General features: G+C 41.3%; 1 protein-coding gene across 4 annotated transcripts in view; it reads right to left on the reverse strand.

The window, feature by feature from the left end:
* diaph2 (diaphanous-related formin 2) overlaps nucleotides 1-12,900 on the reverse strand; it is a 589,988-nt gene that overhangs the window by 395,438 nt on the left and 181,650 nt on the right. The gene's annotated exons all lie outside the window — the stretch shown is intronic.

A 12,900-nucleotide genomic window follows, 5' to 3' on the forward strand; every position in this document is an offset into this window, starting at 1 on the left:
GCAATGCGAGAAAGATAACACTGTAATCGATAATGGATTTCGAGAGATAATTGGCTATAAACCACATCGTATCAGGAGACAGCAAATGATCCAGTGCAGATGAGCCAGTTTGTCTGTGCTGCGAGGAGGGGGAAGGCGAGAGGCGGGTGGGAGGTACGGTCTGATCACAGGCACATTATATCATTAGCATTACTTGTTTTCGGGCGCCCGACTGTCAATAATACAAAATGCATGGAGCAATTTGAGCCATTAAATGGCCATAAGTCAATGATTTATCTCGCCTTTTTGACAATGATGCGACACAATAATGGTGTGCATATTAAAGTCATTTGTATTGACTGTGTGAGTTGGAGGAGACCCTCCATTAGGACTGTACTAGCCTGAGGCAACTGTGTGGAGTTGAGGTGAGGCATGTCCCTGATCTGTGATCTAATTAGCGAGCATTACAAATACACACCAGCCAGCGTCGTCATTATTCAGAATTCATTCAGACCCAATTTGCAACTTATTAGCATTCACTGTACAGCAGAATAATGTTCTGTTTTGTTAATCAACACAACGGGATAATATTGCAAATTTGTCTGTTAGTATTTTCCTGTATGGCTTCTACACTGTCATTGATCCCTTTCAAATGGAACAGATACACAGTATGATTAGGTCCAGATATAAATTAATATAAACATACAAACAAACAAACAACTGACACAGTAATAAAGATTCACATCTACTGTACATGTTGAAAGTAAGGACTATAAAGCAACAAATGAGAGACTGGGACAACAGAATGGAGAGAAAGTGACATGGTTGAGGGAACACGGTATACACAGACAGACAGACTCCACAGTCTTTGTTCATGCTCCCTAGTCATGGCAGAAATGTCATTCCTGTTGTGCGAGAGCAGGGAATGGAACCAATATTTGTCAAGAGGCACCCCTGTAATTACACAGCGGCGCGTTTGTAATAAGATTCAGAGAAGATTGCATGGATCACACGCCGTGTCTGCAACAAGGTGTGTGCCTGAGATGTGCTGTGAGGCCACAGCGCTGCTCATCCATAGATGGACAGACCTTTGGACAGCTTAGACCTAATTGACAGACTTTCTTGATCTGTTGTCTGTGCACGACCAGCAACTACAATATTTAACTATTTGTAACTCTTGGTGTCCCTATTTTAAGCATGTCATTATACGCGGAAAGAGTTACAATATCCAATCTACAAGTTCACTATATGCATCGATGTGTTAGCTATTTTTGGAATAGGGCTTAAACCTCTTAAACCCTATATATACTGGACCAAAGTCCCCCCCGCCTTTTCACCCTCTACAGTCTACACCAAATCTCTTTTCAACCCATTGGGCTCCATCTTGCGCCACCCTTATCCCTGATCCCTAAACTTATTTGCCATTTTTACTATTTTGAAAATCAATTTAAAATAGTTCAACTAGCCGATCTACATCTACACGTTGTGAGCTTGTAGATCAGCTATTCGAACAACTTTAAGAAAGATATATCCCATTGTGCGCTTGTATTGGCAATTTTTAAAGAATGTTTGCCGTACAAAAATAATTGCCAGTAGCCAGAACTTTCACCCCTATTTTCTCCCCAATGTAGTTGTTTTGCCAATCGATTCCTATCACTGCTTGCCACGGTGGACCTAGCGCTTCCATCCAACTCATCCTATTCAATATTCCCCCCTAAACAGTTTTCACACACGAAAACTAAATGAAAACTAAGCTACGATGACTAAAACTAAGACTAAATAAATAAATATACTGACAATTAAATTTAGCAGAGATTGGACTCACATGTTCTCCTCTCCTATGATACATTAAAACTAGACTAGAGACCCAGTATAAGTCATTTTACACTTGGTTGCATGCTGAAAATAGCAGATCTACAAGCCCACAACGCGTCGCGTCGCAGCACATTTTAGTCGACTAAATCAACTGTAGATTTAGTCGACTAAAATCTTATGATATTTAGTTGACGAAAACTAGACTAAACACTAAAACATTACAGGTGACTAAAACTAAACGTTTCAAGAGACTATGACTAAAACTAAAAAATACATTTGCTGCCAAAAACAACACTGGTTCACCCATTATGGCATGCCCAGCATACATGTAGGGACGTTAGAGCTCATGTTCAGCTTTGTCGCCAATTTCCTCCTTTGGAAGGAGAGTGGCAACATTTGCACCATAGAGGTGGCAAAACGAATGGTCCCTTCCTGCTCATCTACAAGCTTGTAGATCTGCTATTTCTTTCTGCTAAGTATAACATAATGCTTAAAACACCAAAAGGGGTTCCCCGTCCAGAATGGGTTAAAGCAGGACCTTAGGGTACACATCAGCAGTGCAGCCCCTTGAGATACGATCGGCCCCTCATTATCACCCACCTCTCCTAGACGTACTGTACTGTAGGCATGCATCCAAGGATTTCATTAACTTGTGAGAGAACTTGTTCATGTAATATGGATGGTTATAATCCTCCAGTTAAGTGCCAACCAAATTGTGTTACTTTCCACAATCATGTATATTCCGGGGGCAAAAAATAAAAAATTCATGGTCTGTCTTAGCGAGGCAATTTTTAAACGTGTATTATTTCTGCTGGTTTTGATGCAATTATGTTTCAGTTATGTTAAGTGCTACGACGGTCTAGTCCGCAAGCATGTTTTCATGTCATGAACACGTCGGGTCGATGATGTGCTGATGCTTATGCATGTCACGCTGTCAAGGAGGAATTAACCCTTTAAGACCGTAGGCCCATTCTACAAATGCCTACTAAATCAGTAGTTCTCTCGCTTTCAATATTTATGAAAAAGAAATAGCAGATATCTGCTCTTTTTATATCCCACGCTAAAATCTAAAACGACACCGGTTCTAATGGGTTAAGGCAGAATCAGACAAATGTCTTTATTTTGTTGACCTAAAAACATCCTTCTTTGCTGCAGGCTTAGTGTACACAGAATGTGAATGTGATAAGTCAAGGTATTACAGAGTAATTAAACAAGAGCTTAAACAAAACAGCAGCATGTGGCACTTCAATCGCCACATTAGACACAGTGTATTTATTTGGTGTGCTTCTGCATGCCCCTCTGGGACACAAACACTTTTGTATGCATTTCACCAAAGTCTGACAGAGCAAACTGGCAAAGGCACATTCCTGGTGCAGGTGAGGGTTCTGTGTCTTGCTCTAAGACAGTGTTTCTCAAATGGGGGTACACAGAGGTACTACTGGTGGTGAGGGATAGTGTGGAGGGGAAAAAACAGCACTGACACAGGGAGACAGATACAGACAGTTAAAATGGGTGGTATTGCACACTAGATCTCCATATACAGTATGGGCACAAAAGGGACAGACGGATAGTTAAAAAGGGTGCTATGACAACGGGTATTATTAGGTTCCCAAGTTGCATCGTTCCCAAGTAGGCCGGTGGCCGACTGCGACGGGCACGTACAGGTCTAGTAATAACAAATTCGAGCTTGTGGATGTGCTACTTTTGTCTTTGTATGACCCTGTAGTAACACAAAAAGCTTGAATACAGAGATAGGAGGTTTCTGCCCGACATGATATCTTTAGCTATGGTTTTCTCTTACAGTTTTCTAAGCAAAATGTTATAGTTGGCTAAATTGGAGCTACTTGTATTCAGAAATCAGGGAAAGGGCGTACTGAAGGCAAAAAAGTAAGTTTGAGAAACCACTGCTCTGGGGATGTGCAAACAGTTATACATCACAGAGACAGAACATGAAGCATTTGGAAAACAGGAAGTGTTCATAGCACAGTGAGTTGATCAGATTCCCGCAGACACACTTGGCAACAAACTGTCAGTACAGCATGAAGACAAGAGACTTGTGTGCATCAGCGGCTGCAGGAACTGACTCACTCCACTCTTCCAGTACGGATAGGCTGACACATCGTCAATCGTTCTGTCTGACTGATATAGCGGGCGCTGTGTTGCGTTGGCTCTTGTGTGCGCGATGATTTCAAGCCAAAGACCATTAGGTGACTGGTTGTGGAGATCTGTATAATCGAAAAGCTCCTTTGCAAGAGCAATATAGTTTATATTATATTACATTAAAAGCAAAGCCAATTAGTAGAGGACCTGGCTAAGATATGAATGCACTTCATTTAGGAGAGAATATCTCAACTGTTCTTGGCTAATATGACTCCCGCGAACATCTTGGGAACTGTGAAAAATTCTCTATCCGGGGCGAAATAACCGAAAATGACCATGCCCTTTTTTAAATGACCACTACTTCGAACATTACTCCATCTTCTAAACCGTTGGAGCTACAGATTTTCTGAGGTGCTCAAAATCCAGTCCGCCACCTGAAAAAGGTTTTGGTGTCTAAATCATGTTTTTTGACAATTAGAAACATTTTGGAATGATCATCTTTATGACTGGGTGTGGCTGAACCTCTATTTTGCATATTTCAAAGATGGCGACTATCTGACAATTAGTTTTACTTCCTTTAACTTTGTTCTTTTTGTATGATCAGGACAAAAAAGGTCTTCTCCGTGAGGAATCTAAAGGATGGAGCGTGTGTGTGTGTGTGTGTGTGTGTGTGTGTGTGTGTGTGTGCGCGCGCGCGCGTTTCCAATTTAAACATACCTTTGACTAATGCTCAGCATACATTATTAAGCTATTATGCTCTTAGCTCTTAAACTATTATTCGCTTGTTTCAATAAAATTACATCTGTAGTTTACACATTTATGTTTTAGAGATAGTCAGAAAGACAGGAAGCAGAGCTGGAGGTAGCAGAGACTAAAATGTTGAGGTTTTCTCTGGGAGTAACAAGGATGGATAGGATCATGAATGAGTACATCAGGGACAGCACATGTCAGATGTTTTGGAGATAAAGCCAGAGAGGCCAGACTGAGATGGTTTGGACACATACTGTACAGAGGAGGGATAGTAAGTATATCGGTAGAAGGACGCTGAGGTTGAAACTGCCAGGCAGGAGGCCTAGAGGAAGACCAAAGAGAAGATTTATGGATGTAGTTAAAGAGCCCTTTCAATGAAGCCCTTTGAATTTAATTTAAATATTGGAGGCAGGGTGACATGTTCGTATTAAGGAATAGTATTTATTTGGATGTAGAAACTAGCTAATGGATGTATAAGGAGAATTCTTTCTTTGGTTTAATGGACAGCAGCCACTCAAAACTCAGAAATAGCTACAAAAACAGCAGATGTACCAGTACTTGAAAGCTGCATTATTTTGAAAGGAAAGAGAATACACAACATGTCTGGCTGTTTTTTTTCTTTGTACCATGAAAAGGTCTGTGTGCGAGCATGCGTGCGTGCGTGCGTGGACAGGGTCAAAAAGGAAATGGAATGGAGAAAAGGAATGGATGGAGCGGCCCATTAATTGGGTGGCCCACCGGCATGTTAAATGCAGACATGTACTTGGTACCAAAATATCAGCAATGCCCAACTTTATATTCATGTTCACTACAGTTATGGGTAGGGATGGAGCTCGTTCATAGAGCTTGCCCAGTTTAACTTCGAAGAGAGGGGGAGAGAAAAGATAGCCTACTTTGGCAGCCCTCGTGCATGGAAATTTCTGTTAGTAGCAAACTACAGCATGTAATCTGCCTTTGTTTTAAATTGTCCCCCATTCGCACCGTCCACACCTCGGTCGGAGATGCGCTGCCCTGCCACCACCCCGTCAATCATTTAATCCACGCTACGCGCCTTATTATATAGCGAGCTGCCCATGACTTCAACTGCTGCGGCTATAAGAGGCTTGACAAGCCAAAAGCTTATTGATACTCGGGTCTCGATAAATGCCTAACCGGGTTTGTAATGGACCCGATTTTCGGGGCTCCATCCCTAGTTAAGGGCTTAAAATCAATGCATTTGGATTTTGGATTTTTGCGTGGCTAGCGGTATTTTTTGAAAAGAGTGGGATTTCAAGAGTATATGTACCACATTTCACGCTTGTATCACCATTTGAACGATTCTTGTTATATTCATATGTCAAGTGGCCAGTCCGTCTGGATTTACTTTTACTCTTGAATACTTAAGTACATTTAATAGCACATACTTTTTCACTCTTACTCAAGTAACATTTTGACTGAGCTACTTTTACTTGTAGTGGAGTAAATCTGAACAGGTCGTATTTGTACTCAAGTACTGGGGTCGAGTACTCTGTCCACCTCTGGTAAAATATAGGTTCAGCCGCACCCAGTCATACAGATAAGCATTCCAAAATGTTTCTAATTGTCAAAAAACATGATTTAGACACCTAGTTTGCATTCATAGCTGTGGCAGGTGGCGGACTGGCAGCCATATTGGATTTGGCCACAATGATGACCTGGAGGATTGCTGGCTTGGGCACGGATTCAACAAACATTTTGAGCACCTCAGAACATCTGTAGCTCCAACAGTTTAGAAAATAGAGCCATGTTTGAACTAGCGGTCATTTAAAAAAGGGCGTGATCATTTTAGGGTATTTCGCCCCGGAAAGAGAATTTTTCACAGTTCCCAAGTTGTTCGCAGGGGTCATATTAGCCAAGAACAATTTAGATATTCTCTCCTAAATGAAGTGCATACATATCTTAGCCAGGTCCTAGACAAAATGTCTCACTCTGCCACGGCTGGCCCAATCAGTGCTACAGTTGCTACTTCATTCTACTTGTTGGCTTGCTGCTCAGTGAGAAATGGTGTTCAACTGCAACCAAGCACGGTTATTTTTCCCCCATGTTACTTTAGCCTACTGAACATGGGACTATATCATTCCCATGATACTCTGTGGAATACAAGGTGCATATTGGACCATTAACATACATAAAGTAACGATGATGATGATGATCATGATGATGATTCAATGTTTTGTCCTTGAAGTACAAATAATAAAGTAACAACTCTAGCATTCTGCTGTGTGTCCTTTATAGTGTTTGTTCTTTTGTCCACTTGTACTGGCTATGCCCTTCCCAACATTTTAACCTACAGCCACAAAAGCAGAGGTCACCACAACACGCGGGCAGAGGTCACCACAACACGCAACATCACACAAGTGTGCTACTCCACCTAGAATAAAGTGCAAGACACAGGCGAGGTGACTGTGAACCTTCCCAGGGTCAACTGTTGGTTTCACCAGAGGGGACTGTTTTCCTGTTAAGCAATACGATCAAGCTCGAATAAGAGTTATAACTCTAATACATTTTCAATTAGAGCAGGCTAAATACAGGCTATACAGGCTTTGTTACAGGTTGTGGACTTCTGCTGTGTTGTTTAATGATATAATTGTTCATGAAAAGGCTTATCTTACCATACTGTATATAGGTCATACAGTAGCATGAACACTGTCTGGTTTTTCCCTTTAAAAGGTTGATAATGCCAACTGCTTTCACATACTCTGACCCCCCCAGAGGCCCACAGGCATCAAAGTGTATTGTACCATATTATGAAGTAAGAATTCAAAAGGTCAAAAGTGGGAAACCAAGAGGAACTCTAATTGTGGTATAGCAACATGCATTGAGTCTTCATAGACAGTGTTAATGAGAATACAGGAGGAGCAGGGGTTTAACAAAACGCAAAGGTCACGATAATTCAATGCACAGTGCCTGGTCTAACCATGAACCTGAAGAAGCCGAAGAGGACCGTGATGAAGAAAGGTTTAATTAGTGTGAATTTAAATAAATTAGAGTCAAATGGAACACTTTTGAATAGCACCATTGTGTAGTTTGACCACCATAAATGGTTGATTTTCCATTTTCTACTGTATGTCTGATAACTTCAGATCCAGCCATTAACCTAAAGGCTGGTACATACTGGCTCATTGAGTCGTAAGTGATTCAACATGTCTACAAGCAACAAGTCAAAATGCATTTCTGATCACAAGCCAGTTGCTCACAGTCATCTGCCATTACAGCATGTTGTCCCTCTCCTCTTAGTCTCTCTTTTTATTTTTTTCCCCATGCACCTGACGAGAGGGGGGGACAAAAATAGAACAAGTGAATGGAAGAAAGGACAGCTGACACAGCTGAGAGCATATAACTGATTCATATTTTTGAGGGGCGCTAGCTCCTCCTATATACAGGTTCAATGTTTGTTTTTAGAAAATGTTTCGTCACCATTTGTTTTAATCGACTAATCATAACCATTGAATAAAGTAACACAATGATGTTGTAAGATGATGAGAGCGCCCCTCACTTCAAACGGGTGTGATTTTTTAATACAATATCATAGGTTGATGTTCTATGGAAACAGTAAACTATCTCAGCTCCTGTCCTGTGTCTGTCACTGTTGGAGGGACCATGGAAATACAGTTGCGTCTCTGTGCCTAAGTGTGGACTGTCCTGTTTTATATTGTTGCAAACCAAATTGATTAATTGTACTTGTGAACATTCTACACTTAGTTTTTATTTTATTTTGTTTATATAATTTATGTATTTACTGAATTTTCTTGCCCATTATAGGACATCTTTACAAATGAAGTATTGCACAGTATGACTTTGCTCAGTTTTCACTAAAACATAAATAAGCATTTAACAACAACTAAATACATTGCTTCCTCTGTACAGCACTGCAGCTCTCAACATGTTTTCTAAAGAAAAGAAAAAAAGCTGACCCGTCTGAAGTGGTACTGTACTGTACTGTACTGGCCATACTCACAGTGTGTCTGTGTGTTAGGCTGTGCAACAGTGACACTTGGTGGTGAACAAAGGCTACGTATAACACTATTTCCGTGCTCGGACACATTTCCGTGCTCAGACCCAGACCCCAGACCCCACACACACACACACACACACACACACACACACACACACACACACACACACACACACACACACACACACACACACACACACACACACACACACACACACACACACACACACACACACACACACACACACACACACACACACACACACACACACACACACACACACACACACACACACACACACACACACACACACACACACACACACACACACACACACACACACACACACACACACACACACACACACACACAGCCGTCTATAGGACTGGTTGCACCACTCAAAAAAGCATTACACAGTCTTGTCAGGTATCCATCATGGACAAGAAAGATGCGGGAACTGGAAGCAGAAATAGTTCATTGCCTTTTTTACCAACATATCAAGGGAGCGGGCATCAATATGATCAATATAGATAATACTATAGTAGCATCTGGTAGAGCTGGTGGTGCACTGTCTGGGTTGAATGCCTCAGACCAATGATCCACATTAACCTCCCCTGCTCACAGCAACAACAGGGGTAGCACTACATATATTGGATTTCAGAGAGCGGAACAGGGGCTAAAGCTGGTAGCACACACTCCGAGGACAATATTCCTGGTGTCAGCAGGCTGTGAATGTGATTGCCGGTGTTGCTCCAAGCATTTGCGAAGAGAGCCGCGCGGCAGTCAAAAGCAGCGCTTGGCACCTCTAATGGTATTTGAGTCTCAGCAGGATGCCAGAACTTGGCCCTAACAAAGACTGCGCATCAGGCATGCTACATAGATGAATGCTCCACTTTTCCTCAGGTGGAACTAAAGGTTGCTGTGCTGAGCTCTGCGTGCATGTGTGTGTGTGTGTGTGTGTGTGTGTGTGTGTGTGTGTGTGTGTGTGTGTGACACACACACATACAAAAAACTACAACTTTGCTGAGGTCAGCAGGGTGTTTGTGTGCGTCTGTGCAGGGAGGGAAAAAGCAACAGAGAACCTCAGTTCAACATCAGGATTAAATCAAGTGGACCGGAGGAGACAGTGGATGTCTTGACGTGCTCCCCAGACACATCTAAATGAGCCCCCGCCGAGTACAGAATAGTCCTGAAAATTGTAATTATCTGCTGAGCAACTATAAAGGCTGTGCAAAACATCCCCGATTGCTGGGGAGTGGCAGAGGGTAACCAGCACGGAACTGCCAGAGTCCTGATTGATCCGGCCGATTAATTGAATAGCGGGGTATCAAGCTGTTCTGCGCCGTGGCGGACACGAAGAGGGCTCATCAGGTACGATGCGCAGTATCTACAGAGACACCCCCCCCCCCCCTGTGGCACTCGCTGTTCATATCACTGGAGCGGAAGGAAATAGTACTGGGTATCCTACTCTTTCCGAGCGAGGAAAGTTATGAATTCATATGACCCTGGGTGGAAAATGCATGCCCACGTTGCTGATGCAACTGATACACAAGACGGCCATCACTGTCAACTCCACCATACAGTATTCATTTTTAGTTTCTGTATAAATATGAAACAATAAAAATACCAACCTGACTCTCCCGCTATCTCCCGAATAGCTAACCCTGTGAATCTAACATGGCGCCATTATATTTAGCCGGGCCTGTTCCAAGTCCACGTGTCCTTGCAGAAGTCATAATTAATTGCGACTGAAGGAAGAGACTGAACCTCCTCAGTATCCTATATATACTTTTTATTTTGTTTAAATAATGCCTTTTGATAATTAATGCATGAGTGAACATACAGTTTAAACAGTTATCCTAACAGGCATCAGTCATAGTGTACAGACCGAGACTGTGAAAAACTGTGGTATCCCATTAAAACAGGGAAATTATCTGTGTCATTACATTTTTAGCACATTGGTTGGATAGTAAAAAATTGGAGATGCAAGCTTGTAGGACTGATATTTGACAAAATCATGAACATTTGTGACAAATCTTTGAATACACTGTACATTAGCCCGTATATTTTAAGAAAATATTTTGACACGCAGTGGATATAATTTTGGGGGTCCTTGACATGAAAAAGCTTCAGACCCGCTGGTATAGCAACATACGTTTTTTTAAGGATTAGAAGATATTTTTAGAATCGGCAGGTCTTAAGGGTTAAACAATATGGTAAAATGAAGTGCTCTCTCTTCTGTGTGAGCCATTTTGCGGCAAAAAAATTAAAATACAAAATAAATATATATATATGTCACCCATTCTTGAGATAAGGGACAAAACTTTTTTCAAACTAGATTTTTTTTTTTTTTAAGATACATTCAAATCAAATAATGTATTTGTAGAAACAGGTCTCAACTACCAATCTTGAGAAGGAACAGGTTTTTCGCATAACATTTCTTTCTAAAATGGGACATTTATGCACTTAATACCTGATTCATGTCAACTCCGTCAGACACACTAAAATCCCTTTTAATTGAATTTGATAATTTCAACAATAATATAAAGTCCTCAGTTATCTTATAATGGCTTTCAGTAATCAAGTTAAGTAATACAATTATTTTAATATCGTTTTGTTCCAATATCACACTATTATGAAATATCCAATTTCTCAAATCAGTCATTTCAACCTTTATTTTCAATATTATAACATGAAAACCATGTAAAAAAAAAAAAAAGCATCATAACGTATCATTTCAGTTGGTGTTTCAATACATAAGCAAAAAAGATTTAACATTGAATTTTCTATTTCTTTGGAAATTAACAAAAACATCACGGGACGAACGTCTGACGGAGTTGACGAACATCTGACGGAGTTGACAAGTTTAACTGATTTCGGTTCTAGACCACCTAGGATCTTGATTCTGGTGACTAATCCCACATTTTCAAGGATGAGGAATACAGTGGTACTATTTATATAGGCCCTGTGACCATGGCAGCCATTTTCAAAATGGCCGCCACCTGCTGTTATTTTACAATGACTCAAGTTCTACACCACCTAGGATTTTGATTCTGGTGACTAATCATACATTTTCAAGGATGTGGGATACATTGGTACTATTTAGATTTGTCCTGTGACCATGGTAGACATTTTTCAAAATGGCCGCCAACTTTCTGTTATTTCCCAATAACTCAAGTTCTACACCACCTAGGATCTTGATTCTGGTGACTAATCCTACATTTTCAAGGAGGAGGAATACAGTTGTACTATTTAGATTTATCCTGTGACAATGGCAGCCATTTTCAAAAATGGTGGACCTGCTATTATTTTACCAATTTAGTCAGGGAATATTATCAGAATAATGTCAAATATGTGAATACATTTCTTACCAAGAATCTTTTCACCAATGTGTTTGTAAAGGTGTGATACTAACATATCCCACATTGGTTTCTATTGAACCACCCTAGGGGAATTTTTGACAGCTGCTGAAAGTTGGGTACCATACCAAGTGGCTATGGCCAAACTAGGGAGTCTATGGCCAAACTAGGGGTCAAACCCCTTGGGCTAAATTTGGCCATATATCCACTTGCCCAAATGTGCTGACTTCATTTTGTGATGACGGCTATGGCCGTTTTCAGCCCAAGGAGTGTTCTTCGTTCATAGCTAATGTTTGGAATGCATTCAGAATCATGAAAACTCCCTAGTTTGACATGTCACATGCTACTTAAAGCATAATGAACATTTTGCCTTATATAGGTTGTTGATGGTACCCCAACTTTCAGCAGCTGTCAAAAGTTCCCCTAGGGTGGTTGAATATAAAGCAATGTGGGATATGTTAGTAGTCACCCTTCCAAACACATTGGTGAAGGAAATTCTTGATAAGGAATTTATTACCAGATTGTATTAATATCCCCTGACTAACTCATCTTCTAGACCACCTAGATCCGACTTCACCAACAGAGACCCGATTGACACCTAAACAACAAGTTTGGACAGCCCGACCAATTAGTGTTACGGAAAATAGCAAGTGTCTACCCTAGGCCCAGAGGGTGACACAGAACTTAGATGCGGCTTACATGTTGCACGACTCCTCAACAAGCTGCCACCAGAGATGAGAGCTGAATTCTGCCGCACAATGCTCTGCTGCCCAGGAGCAACCAACACCATGTTGGAGTTCTCTGAGTGGTTGAAGCACGAGTCCTAGCCATATAGCCTGTGCAAAGGCAAACACCTTGAAGACCTGCTTGAGGTGAACAGTGAGCAGTGAACAGTGAGCGAAAGACTGAAGACAGAAGATCTG

This window comes from Protomyctophum parallelum (genome assembly GCF_964188405.1).
Source record: "Protomyctophum parallelum genome assembly, chromosome: 16".
NCBI classification, from domain to species: domain Eukaryota; kingdom Metazoa; phylum Chordata; class Actinopteri; order Myctophiformes; family Myctophidae; genus Protomyctophum; species Protomyctophum parallelum.